Source organism: Nesoenas mayeri (genome assembly GCF_963082525.1).
Source record: "Nesoenas mayeri genome assembly, chromosome: 3".
In the NCBI taxonomy this organism is placed as follows: domain Eukaryota; kingdom Metazoa; phylum Chordata; class Aves; order Columbiformes; family Columbidae; genus Nesoenas; species Nesoenas mayeri.
In genome coordinates this window covers 74458870-74472002 of record NC_137544.1, presented here as the reverse complement: position 1 = coordinate 74472002, position 13133 = coordinate 74458870, and positions in this window count along the sequence as shown.

Sequence of the window (13133 nt, the reverse complement as noted above, 5' to 3'; positions counted from 1 at the left end):
GCTATACCAAGCAAATCACAACCAGGCATAGCTAGGTTGTACCACGCAGGGACTGCATAAATCCAGGCCCTCTGATTATATCCCAAACCCTGGAAGGGGACTCTGAGAGGCAAGTGATTTACAGCCTAGGTAATAACATCTTTCTCTCACTCTATTATTTTTATGGCATACATAGACAACTTCTTACATTATTCATTTTTTAAAAAATGGAACAGCAATTCTGTGATGTAGGAAAGGCTTTTAGGCTGGTGTGGACAATTTATCAGAAGCTGTCATGGGAGTGGTGAAATAGCAGGAGGGAGGCAGAGATTACTGGAAGTCTCATTGCAACAATGCTCTACCATATTGTCTGGGATTGCTGTAGCCACTTCATTGTCAATACTCTGCCTTTGATTACGGAGACCTTTTATGCATGGATGAAGATGTATAAGAAAAAAACTGCTTTCTTGAACTATTTTGAGTAATCTGGTCGAATGCTCCCACTCCAGGATCATGTGCTAGGTCTCCCTACAGGTCCTGCAGTCCTAGAGAGAAATTCTGCACTATAAAATCAGGACTTTAGCCATAGCAACAAAACTCACCCTCCCCTCTCCCACTTTTCACACCTGCAGTCCTATTTCTCTCTGTGCAACAGAACTCAAAGCATTTTCATCTGCATTTTTGTTTGGTTTTGTAGCACCTCACATGTGCCTGACTTTCATTTACTTCTCAACCACAGAAGATACTGCTGATCTACAACTTCTAACAATGATCTCTGTCATACCTGAACCAACTCAGCACACCACAACCCCACTGGGGATCTTGGCCTTTCCTACCGTTCATGTAGGACATTTGCTATGAGGACAGGTCATGCCTGTTCACTCAGGTGAGGAACCAAAAGTCCAGTCAGGCCTGTGATGAATCCTGCTTGTCCTTCCCCTCAGGGCCATGAGCACCCTTGGTAATCTCTCCACAAAAGGAAGTGAAGACAGGGGCAGGGATGTCTGGGTTTCCTGCAGCAAGGCCAAAGTGCTCTTTGCCTTTTCATCCCTTACAGAAGGCAAACATAAATGGGATATTGCAGTAGGATCATTTTCATCAGAATCCTTGTTGCTCATATCAGTATAGTAAATGCGTGGAAAATACATTGGCGGAAGAAGAGGGACCATCGCTGGGAGGAAGAGGTCTCCTTACTCCTCTGTACCATTCCCTAATACCATATTAGCCTTTCACTTTACAGCAGGAGTTTTGGGATCACCTTTTCAAAACACTGCTTTTCTGTTTCACTGACTATCCCTGTATTACACACGGAGGAGTAGAGGTTTATCTGTACAAGGAAAGATGAATTTCAGCTTTACCTTCACTTCTTGCATGTCTTCCTCCTGTGCTGCACCCCTTTTCAACTGTCTGCCCATTCCCTGAAAAAAATCATTTCCTTATCTCTCAGTCTCACTTGAGACATGTTTCCCCACGCGTGCATGGCTGGGTTTCAGCAGCGGGAGCTGTGGTGGGGACCTGAGTGGAGTGAGTCCATGAGCTGCCCAGTGCCAGTTGCAGCTGAGTCCAGCCACCTCTGAAGCCAGTGGGGGTGACCATCATGCACCACAGCTGCCGCCAGGCAGAGGATCCCACAACACCCTGGCTCAGATACATTTCGGGAAGACCAGCAGCAATTGCAGGCAGGAGACGGGCAAGGGACACTCTTAGGGAGACAGATGGTGGGAGAGACAGCTGCAGAGATGCAGAGCTGGAGATGCACTCTTAGAAGGATGAGCTTCATGTCAAAGGGGGACATCCTGTGGCCTGTAAGCGACTCCCACTGGGCTAGGATGTCCCTGAGGAACTGTGGCTGTGGGTGATCAGCACCAGGGCAGCAAAAATCCTGAGGGATTGTTGTTATGTGTGACCAATGCTGGAGGAGGAACCACCCTGAGGGACTGTGGTCACCAGGCAAACCAGTAAGAAGCACAAAGGAGTGAGGAAAACCAATAAGAATGTGAGATGAACAAAGGAACCCCAGTAAGAAGCATGGAAGAGCAGCAGACCAAAAGCATTACATACCCAGCCTCAGCCTCCAGAGCTGCTCATTGTAACCCACAGCAAAACCACAGGGAGGTGAGTTTGGGAAGGATGGAGAAATTTAACTGAAGTTGTGCCTGAGGTAAAGAAAACTGATTACCCAAGTGTTTGTTTAATTGCTCATGTTTTCCTTTTCTCGATATCCAAATCAGTGATTAGAAGGTTGTATTAACTGGCAATAAACTAAAGTAAGTAAAAATTCCCTGAGCTGAGACTGTTTTGCTAGTAACACCACGTCATTTGGCATTTACTTTCTTTGCCTCTTTTCCTTCTCTGTGAATAATCTTCCAGATGCTGTCCTGGTGACACCAGAGGACCAGTGTTTCAACAGACCCACCAGCTTTTCTACCCTGTCTTGCATCACTCAGTTATTCTTTGTTCTGCCTGACCTGATCAGATTGGCCTTGTGAGAGCCCAGGCTTCCAGCTAACAAAAGATAAAGTCACAGCAGGAATCTGGTGAGCAAAGAGCACCTGGACACATTCAACAAAAGAGGGTTGCCTCATCTTTGTGCCCATGTTATGAACCTGGCCAGCTCTGACAAAGAACAGAGTGGTTGAGAGCAGCTTGTTCCTTCCTGGCTGCTGAGTGACAAGCTAGTGGAGCCCAGGAGAAATCTCAGCATGATGCTTTCTGCTGCACTGAGGCATATCATTCAAGTAATATGAACAGTATTAAATACAAATAGGAAGGAATTTGTTTGCAGTATTCTGCTTGCCTGCGGCATCTCTTCTCCATTATTCACAACCAATTTCAGCAGATTAGACCTGTGTTGACCTTAAGAAATTACTGAACAATATTTTGGCCCTTGTGCTCCAAAATTGATAGCTTTACCCTCAATGTTGTATGTTCACACATGCTCCTTATTTCCCATTTGAATTTATCTGCCTGCTTTTTCCACTGTGGCTCATCTACCACTCAGTATTCAGAAGGAGACGGGGAAAAAATTTACACAGTATAAAATGCACCATGATCTAATTGCAGTTTAGCCAGAGAAAAGCACTAAACTGCACTGTTGTTATTCGGACAGGAGACAAAACAAGCAAGCAATGATGTATTTGAATAAAAAGAAAGCAATGGATTTCACTATTATGCAGGGAGCCCACACAAGCCTTATATATTAATTGCACACTTGTTGAGATTGAGTCTGAAATCTCTTGAAGAGGCTATGTAGTGTACAAACTTTGCACCGGCTTTTACACTCAATTAAGAGTTTCACCCTTATAGTTTCTGCCCTTGAAAAGAGTGGACCCCTCCCTGTGAAAGCCATGGGTTCTCCCTGCCTGGTGAGGGTGGTGGGTTCCCAGCCCTGCTGGGATCTGCACTGAGAGGCAGGGAAGAAAGAGAAGAGCTGCTGAGTCCACTAGTGAGATCTGCTGAAAGACATGAGCAGCCTGAGGGTAAGGAGACGCTGAGAGAGCCAAGAAAACTCCTAGGGAGTGGTCGAGCTGAACTAACAAAATTCTTTCCCATGCACATGCCTAATACTTAAAATAATAAAAACACCTTTTGGGGACTACTGAGGCATGGGAAAGCCAAACAAAATCTGGTTTGGATTTGCTTCAGTCAGCGGCACAGTAATATCAGAGACCCTGCTACGTGAACTGGAGATTTAAATACTACAAAATTCCAGATAGTGCGATAAAGATGGACTTTTATTTGCCAAGAGGGGATGTGTTTGTGCAATGTTCACAACAATGGTGCATTTACCCTCTTTGATGGAGTGGAGTGGTATATCTCCCAGAACTGGTGGGATTGCCTCCCTTACTCAGCCCTCCAGTCCACTGTAGAGTACTGTAGAAACAGATTTCCCATAGACCAAACAGCTCACTGATGGCCCAGCCCAATCTCTCCATGGAGAAAAATGCTGGGACTAGAGCAGTTCATTGACACAGTTAAGCAAAGAAGCTTCTAGATTTCGCACTAAATTTTGCTTCAAAATTTTTGTGGGCTTTCTCTGAGCTGCCTGGCACTACTACCTGCAGCACTGCAGCCAAAGCTGGACCTCACAAATGCAACAGCCACCGCAGGTAAAGCTCCAGCCTTGGGGTAGGTTGCACAATTTGGTCACCTCTGAATAGTAGTAGCTGGAAAACGCAGTGGGCCTTCACAGTCACTGGGGAAGTGTTTTGTGGAGAAAATGTGTTCTTCAATATGTTTCCGTCTTGTTTGGCTTAGAAGCAGATTTTGCCTGATGGTAACACTCAGGCAGATGTCTCCATGCATTCCTTTTGCTTAATGCAAACATATGTTGATTCTTTGAAAGACAGCATGTTTTTGCTGATCGTGGCTTGGGTGGTGGTGTGGAGACATCTTAAGGAGGAGGCAGGGAGTGGGACTGGCAGCTGGAGACTTTGCTCTCTGCCTGCACTTTGAACAGGATAAATCCTTGATGCTGCAAGTGCTGAGGGCAGAGGGTCCTGGAGGAAAGGTTCACCTTGCAAGCTACTTGACCTTTTCCTTTAGGGAGTGCTGTGAACACCACAAGACAGAGTTTGAGTCTGCCTTCACCCGTGGGAACAGAATCAGGCATGACAGGGAACTCGATGCAGAGACATCTGAAACTGTTAACTCAAATTCAGCACAGTGTAAACATTGCTGGACTGCTTCCAAACTTGTTGTAGGACATCTGTGTAGTACTGCAAATGGCCAGACTGGGTTTCTCACAGCTCAGGAATCCTTCCTTCGTGGGGAAGGCAGCCTGCAAAGACATGTGCAACCATTCAACTGAGGAGCAACTGGATGAAGAGATATGTCAGAAGGCGAGGAAAAATAGCAGTCATGACCAACATGGTTTGAAAGTACTGAACTAGAGATGAAAGAGATTTACTACAGGTGTGTCCCAGGTTATTCAGAACCCCAAGAAGAGTCAAGGCTATAGTTTGATTATACTGTAAATCCAGTTTTAGGGTTCTCATTAGATCAAAACTGTTGCATTCTCATGCCAAAGGAGACAAAAAAAAAAAAAAAGTTTAAAGTAGCAGTAAGTGCTGTATCACTTATCAACTGTAACAGTTTCACTGGCATATGGCACAGTAATTTCTCTCCTCAGATGCTGTGTGAAAGCAAGATATAAAGAATCTCCAGAACAAGTCTGCAGGAGGGGAAACAGCTGAACTGACAATGCATAACATCGTGTTTATGAAGTAAACAAACTTGGGAGAAAAAAGCAAACTTCCTCTCAAATCTTTAGTTAAAAGAGCCTTTGTGTACAGCATGCAGCTATTAGCACGAGCACAGCACAGATGAGCCAGAGAGATTTGGAACCAATGTTCCTTTAGTTTGCCATGTGCTGCTGTATCAGTAGCTATCTCTCAAAGTCCTATTAAAAGACCTGTGCTCCAGACCCTTCACCAGTTTCGTTGCCCTCCTCTGAACACTCTCCAGCACCTCAATGTCTTTACTGTTGTGAGGGGCCCGAAACTGAACACTGTATTCAAAGTGTGACCTCACCAGCGGGACAATCACTTCCCTAGTCCTACTGGTCATGCTATTCTTGATGCACACCAGGTTGCATCATAAAAGATGAACCAGGTCTGCCATGTTGAAGCCAGCTCTGCCCATAAGAGGGGGTAAGGTGAGAACCCCACACACAAACATACTGATGCAATCACACTTACTAAACCCAGCAGTGAGAAGTTGTCCTCAGCACCGTTTTGCTTTCCTTAGTCTCGCATTTTTCCCACAAAACCTTTGTGGTGGCACACAGAACTACCACCCTGGGGTAAATAAGCAGGCTGCTTCAGCATGAATGGGGCTCTGGGGGCAACAAGGTAATGTTGTGGTGCTATTATTCCAAGTGGTAAGCTGTCAGTGCAGAAAAACAAAGAAAGAAGGCCTGAGAAAGATGTTTGTCTCATGACATTAGGTCAGCTGGTGCTCCACTTGTCCCAGGTGTTAACCTTCCACGGTAGAGCCCAGCCAAGACTGCCTGGATGCACCACTCCAAAAGACTGCATGAAATTACACTTAAGACATTTAACACTAAGGCCATTCATCTCCTGAGACATGGAAAATTCACTCTTGGATCAGAACATATAATTGGTTCATTTTATTGGCAAAATACCCTGGAGTATGAACCTCCCAGCCCTCACACAAAGGTTCAGAGCATTTTGGTTTCAGAGGGGTGGGTAAAGGCAGTGGGGTTGGGGAGGGGTGGGGGGCGGGATTATGGCTGGCTGTTGTTCTGTTGAAAGTTTGTTTCTGTCTCATAAAGTATGCAAGAATGTTCCCATGCTCTGCTCGGGCCAGCCCCCAGCAGCATGCTTTGCACATTAGCAGCTGATGCTGGAATGCGGCGTTCCCAGGGCAACTATTAACCCCCCATTGAGCAGAGCCAGCCCCCCGCCATTGTGTGGGCCTTGGCTGGAGGCCGCTTTGTTGGGTGATGTAATGCCGTGTATGCAAACTAAGCCAGGGGCACAAATGGCAATTGGAAACTGTTCCCTCACTTCAAAGGGTGGTCTGACTGACTCCCACTCAGGCTGCTCGGCTCAGGCCTGCAGCTTTGCTGCCATATTTCACCTACTCTCCCACCCTGCCATTACTACTACCGTGGCAATAGCCCTGGCAGAAGCCTGGCAGATCTGCAGTGGATGGAACTCAAGTGTTGCTACCACTACATCAGCCTAACTTGATCACCCACGCATCCCCCACTGTACCTCTGGGGTACAGTCAGGAGGCTTTTTTTGAAATATTTTTCTTTCTTGCTGATTGAGTATGGGACTGAAGAGAGTGCCTCATAGTAAGAAAGAAGAATTGTTCTCTGAGATCCATATCCTGGCTATGGACACAGCTGAATTCTTACCCGCCATCTTCAATAATTCAGCTAATTCTAGAGCACTATATCCTCAAGTGATATGGCTTCATATTGATTAGAGGTTTAGGCTCCAGGGGCCCGTGACTTGATGTAGACTTAACACTGTGTAAATGTTAGAAAAACATTATTCTTGTCCCTGAAGCTTTGCTGGGTTCTACAGGTAATGAATACTGAGAGGGCAATTGGAGGTTTGCCACCAGCTTCAAAAAGATAGAGCATTGTTATTGTTACATTTTAGAACCACTTATTAGATGGCTGACTAAATTCAGTTACATCAAGTGCAGAAATAGAATACATCAGGGCATTGAGGGGGACTAATCAATTCTTTAACAACAACTCGGGTTCAATGAAAATCTCAGCTTCAGATCACTTACATGCCAGATTGATTGAGAAACAACGGAAATGTGTCTGTTCTGCGAGCCTAGTTTCTGTTCTCAACAAGAAATTGGGGAAGGTATTTCAATGGCTATTAAAAAAAAAAAAAACAAGTGGAAAATATGCAGTGTTCAAAACAATCTTTACAGCGCTCTTTGGTTGTGCAACAGCAAACCAATATGTAACTCCAACTAGGACAGAGAAAACTCCTGCCTCAGAACCAGTGGCATCCCTGTTCCATACCTATTTGCAGACTGCAAAATGCTGTAATACTGACATCTTGTCCTACTACATTTTGGCCCAGTTGTTTGAAGATATATAGGGTGCAGGAAGATGCATATAAGCAGCAGTGAGTTAAATGTCTAACAGTTTGTGCCGTGCTTCTTTCTATTAGCACCTTTCAGTAGCAAGACCTTGTCAAATTATCTCAGACGTTTCCCGTGGTGCTTCTGAGAGGCAGGCAAGTCAAGTGCAGTGATGATGTTTTTATCCAGTGCAAAATCAATATGCAAAGTGGTTAGTATTTTGGCCACTCTGGTGACAAAATCTGGACAAGAAGCGAATAGATGCAGATGGAAGAACTCATCTTGATTTCAGGAGGGCCTGGGCCAAGGTTGCTCCTGCAGCTGCCTAGCTCACCTGCCATACATCACAGTGATTTCATGATCACACTGGGCCTCTGATGGGAATGAAAACTGAAGTACAGTGTTCTCCACAATAAAGATAAAGCAAAATAAAATAAAACAAAACAACAAACAAATACATGATTGAAAGTTAAGAAATCAAAAGATACTCTTAAAACAACCTTGTAATGTGGAAATATAAATTAATATAAAGCATATAACCTTAAGACTGTCAATGTGTCACTACCAAAACTGCAGCAAGAGGACTGCTGCTTCATTCATCCAGCTCCCAAAAAATGAAGCTCAGTAGAGAAACTTCCTGACCTGCTCTAGTGAGACTCAATCTTGCTTCCCTTCAGGTTATACAAAGCTCCCATTACTTTCAGTGGGAACAGCTTAGCAGTTCTAGCAGTGTGAATGAATGCATTATATTGTCAGTAATAACAAATGTCATGCACATTCCATGATTAGCTAGAAAAATTATTCTAGGGTTAAATAGGCATGTCTTATTCAGATGCATGTCACAGAGCTGGGCCTATCACCTAGGTACTGGATGCCATCTCTCCCTTTTTCTCCTTTTCCTATTGCTAAACATGCTAATCCCGCACAGCAACCAAACATCATTATTGCAGGCCTGTCCAAAAATTATGCAGAGACAATTAGCCTCATTGAAAAAGGTATCAAAGACCTCACAGTATCATTCATCTGTCCCTCTGTGCGCACGCACACACACAGGCATCCAAGGGATTTTAAACATAGCTAAAGACAGTGTTTTCATTAGTTCACTGTGAATGGCAGTGACTTCATGCATTAAAAACTCTGCACCTCCCCCTGTGGTGTAATGCCTGAGCACTGAGATGAATGGCTTCGCTGCAGCTTTTTGTCCTGAAAGGCTAGGAGAGATACTCACCAGTCCCAAGGGAGGCTGCAGCTCAATGTGCCCTATTATGATGATGCTGGCAGCATCTATTGATTGTAAAAAGCAGGTGATTGCATCCCCATCAGAATAAACACAGGGATAAATCAAGCACCTCCAAGTGGATGGCATGGCAACTGGGAAAGGGGAACTTAGAGGAACGCCACTGTGTTAGCTTCTCCTATGGTTGAAGTAACCAGCAACAGCAGAAGTTTGTACTTCAAGGATGCTTGACTAGTATGAACAGTCACAGTGCTCCTGAGAAATAGAAATGTCATCCTTTGTCTTCTTTATGTTGTAAAGGTAAGAAAAAGAAGCATAAGGTGTATTTGATCACAATGCTTCCAAATGTAACCCTCAGCATCCACACAGTGTGTGGGAACAGAAAGACTGAAAGGTAGACAAGTGGGTGCAATAAGGATCCAGATGTTTGCAGGAAACTGTGTAAGTAGTCTGCTGTGGCTATAAAGTTTCTGCAGTGGTTTCCATATGAAATTATACTATTAAAGGAGTGTTTCTTGTTAAAAAAAATGCTTTTAATGTATTTTGATATTGGCTTTTACTACAGCAACGCATATATCTTTGTCTTGTATTAGTTATTTTCTTGTTCACAAGTGTTCAGTGCATATTTATTACAAATACATGCTGTGATACAGTTGTGAGAGAGTATCTGAAACACTGCAGAGTGATACTGAGTGAATCAGCCCACTAAATGAGATAAGAAATCACTTCACACTTTATGTTGTCAACACAGAATGTGAAAAAAAAAAACAGTTGTAACTTTTGTTGGGAGACTTGGCAGAACAGCCACAGCTCTACCAAGCTATCAACGCTGAGCTCTCAGGAGAAGCCGATGACAAAGAGCCTCTGGGCCCAAAAGCTCAGTCACTTTTTGCAGCTGTACAGCTGTTACTGCCTCCTAATAGCACTTCTCTGGATCTCCAAGGCTGCAGCGATTTCAACGCTGCAACTCCTCAGACCAGTGCCTTTCACAGGATGTATCAACTGCCTGATCCAAAGCTGATAGCCACAAACAGAAGCACAGCCATTCTAAAAGCTCTTGAGTCTGCTTGAAAATGCAAACTCAAACTTTCCCAGATTCTTTTAATTAAAATATTTACATGCTCTGAAATAATCTATAGACTACTATCATCCCTGTAACAGCCCTAAGGAAAATCATTGTCACCAGATAAATGCATTTTTAAATCAGGCTACTTTTTAAGGGTGAATTAAACCCCACGGAAGAGGCTTCGCACAGCCTTTAGGAATTCATTGCTGTTAATGATTAAACTGCACACCATTCCCTAAAGTTGGTGCTGCAGCCAAAACACAGTCCATAGGTGGGCAGCAGAAACCAGGCAGAGTAACTGTTCTTCTAATAAAGAACGATTACTGCCTTCAAGCATAATGCTTTTGACAGGCTGGTCTAAACTCTTGTCAGGGTCACAAGGTTAATCTCACAGCAGCCACAGGCCCCCTTACCGCTGAGCGTGAACAATATGGTTAACATTTTTGGAATGGAGTTAAACTTCTTTGTCATTCCTAGCCTACACCTGACAGACGCAGCCCTCTTCTCTGCTTTCATAACCTGCCATCTGGAAGATAACAAATTCTTATCTAGCCCGTTGATCTTTTCTTCAGTCGCCATGGAGTGTTTCCCACTGCTGACCAAAAGACCAGAAAACAGAGTTTACCCACCTGAAATAAACTCTGAGCTTTCCTGAGGCTAATTCCTTCAGATCCTAATGTGACTGCAAAATACAGGAATGTGTGACACAGCAAAGAGCTCTCAATCCCAGCAGCATTCCTCCGGCTCATCACCACAACCACCATAGATCTCATTCCTGGGCTACTGACTAAATGAAAATAAAACTTGACATTGTTTTTTGTTTGTTATCTCATCATATTTGGCTTCCTTCATCAGTTTATCCTCTTGTAAAACTAAGGGTAGGTTAATACAAGATGGATGATGCCGTTTAGCTTATGTCTCAACAAACAAGAGGTTGCACTTTGCTTGAGCACCCACAGTGACGGTGCAGTATTCAGTGTTGGTAAATTAGCATCATCAACCATTTACTGACAATTTCAGTAAGGAATCTACCTGTTCTCATGAAAACGTGTGCCCCATGCAGGAGGAATTCTGTAAACCAAAGTATTTAGACTCAATAGTGAAATCCTTAACCTCAGTCCTTGCAATCATCTGCAAGTGTCACCTACAGCCCAACGTCTTATCCAAATGTATTTGTGGCTTAGCGTATTTTCTTGGACTCAGGCAAGATTCTTTTCATTCTCCATATTCCTGTCAGGAACTCAAAGGTGTCATGGCCAGGGTTTCATATCCAAACATCTCTCTCATCCAACATACAATTAACCAAAAAACTGCAAATTTGTCAGCAGTGCAAACCAAATACTTAAGGTCCAGCTCTACATACACTGAGGTCTTATTTATATGCACAAATTCATTCAAATAATTGAAGTCAGGTGTGTCATGAAGACCTGGACTATTGACCACCATTTCTGCTGCCTAATTTTGGGTGAAGCAACCTGTATAGTCACAGAAGGGAGAGAGGACCCTCAGGGCCAGTCAGAGGTAAGGTTTTTGGTCTCCTTCTCAAATCAGCTGATGCGGCCCATCCATGGGAAGGGGAAAGAGAAGGTACTCTGGGAAAGGTGGATGTATAGAGAGCCACAAAACTCTCCCAGAAGACAAGAGGCATGGTATGACAAATTTGAGAATCCTGTCTCCTAAGCAGCATCTTCTGTTGCCTTTGGTAGGAACACAGATTAACCCGCCAGATGCAGCTACCCTAGCTATCCACTCCTACTCTCCTGTTTCTCATCAGATCTAATGAGTATGCAACTGCCTGGAGATTTAAGCCTTTTCTTTCCATGGGTTAGGTGCTACTTATGTTTTACTAGACCTCATTAAAATGGTGGGTTTCTGTTGGAAAAGGTAGTTTGCAACTGCAGTGTCTCCAACTGCCATGTCCCTGCTATCTCTCCCATATCCTATGCGAGCAAAGTGCTTCCATTCAGCTGCCTCAGAGTGACAAAAACCATTCACTTTTTCCATGAGATTAGTCTTCTGGGGTCAGCCAAGTGGACCCATTCACCCTACAGCTGTACGATCACGAGCCTGCACCCCAAAGAAGCAGCAGAAGTGTACGGTAGAGAGAGGAAGAGGAGCAGAGCGTTCCTTTTAGCTGGACCAACTTATCTGTAACCTGAAACCATACCATAAATTAGGTGCCTTAAACACAGATAGCAGGAATTTGCCCCCTTGCCACCCAGGAGCAATGCTTAGGCCACACGGCAGCAACACGGTCAGCAGTGAGCTGTGCTATCCGTTTGCCTCCTCAGCAGGTCATGACATTCCTGCTTTTAGGACATGTGTGGGCAACAAAGAAGAGCAACCTTTACCATGGGCATCCCCAGTACATTGGGGTCAGTGATGCTCACCTCCTCTTTTGAGATGTAGGACATGCCTGGACACATGCATATAGGTATTTATGCATGAAGTAAAATGAGGTGATGAAGTCCAAATTATTTTGGAAATACTATTTTCTGTTTCAGACAGATGAGCTTGCAGGGGAAAGACCAAAGTAGATAGATAAAAAATACTGTACGTGTCTGAAAGTACTTTCTACCTGTTAGTGTAGGGACTCTGGACTGCCTTTCTACACGACATATGACTGAGGAGGTGACAAAGGTATCTCTGTTTACTTAAAAGTACTTACCCTACTCATTTTTACCCCTGTGGAGTCACAATATAGTAAATTAAAACCCTAATGAGCACAGATGCACACAACTGGCAAATGCGTGGTAATTGTAAATTAATACCTACTTCTACTTTTCTTGGAATTCTTTTCAACACAAAAACTGATGGAAAACAAAAAGTATTTGTCATCTAAAATCAATCCAACCAACTGTAAAAAATATAGGATGGGCATTATAATGTGCTATGTACCTTACTTCTCAATAGCCTGAAAAAGGGGAGCCTGCAGCCTAAGATGCCTGGTTAAAAATCCTTTGACCTTTGCTGGAATGACCTCTTCCAGTAGTGTGGGTACTTCCCTGTACCTACCTGACCAAGCGCTATGTCTGGGGCAATGTCCAGAGCCCACTGCATCCCCTGAGAACAAGACCCCCCTCCAGGGAACTCTCTTCCATGCTAGCAAGGCTTCCCTCTGCTACAGCTCAGCTTTACCACTGGAGATGGCAAACAGTAGCTCTAAAAATTGCTTTCACTGCTATGAGATGCTTATTTGTTCTGTCATTTTAATAGATGGAATAGAACTAGCTATTTTTAAATAGTACGACTCAGTTCTTTATGGGATCGTTT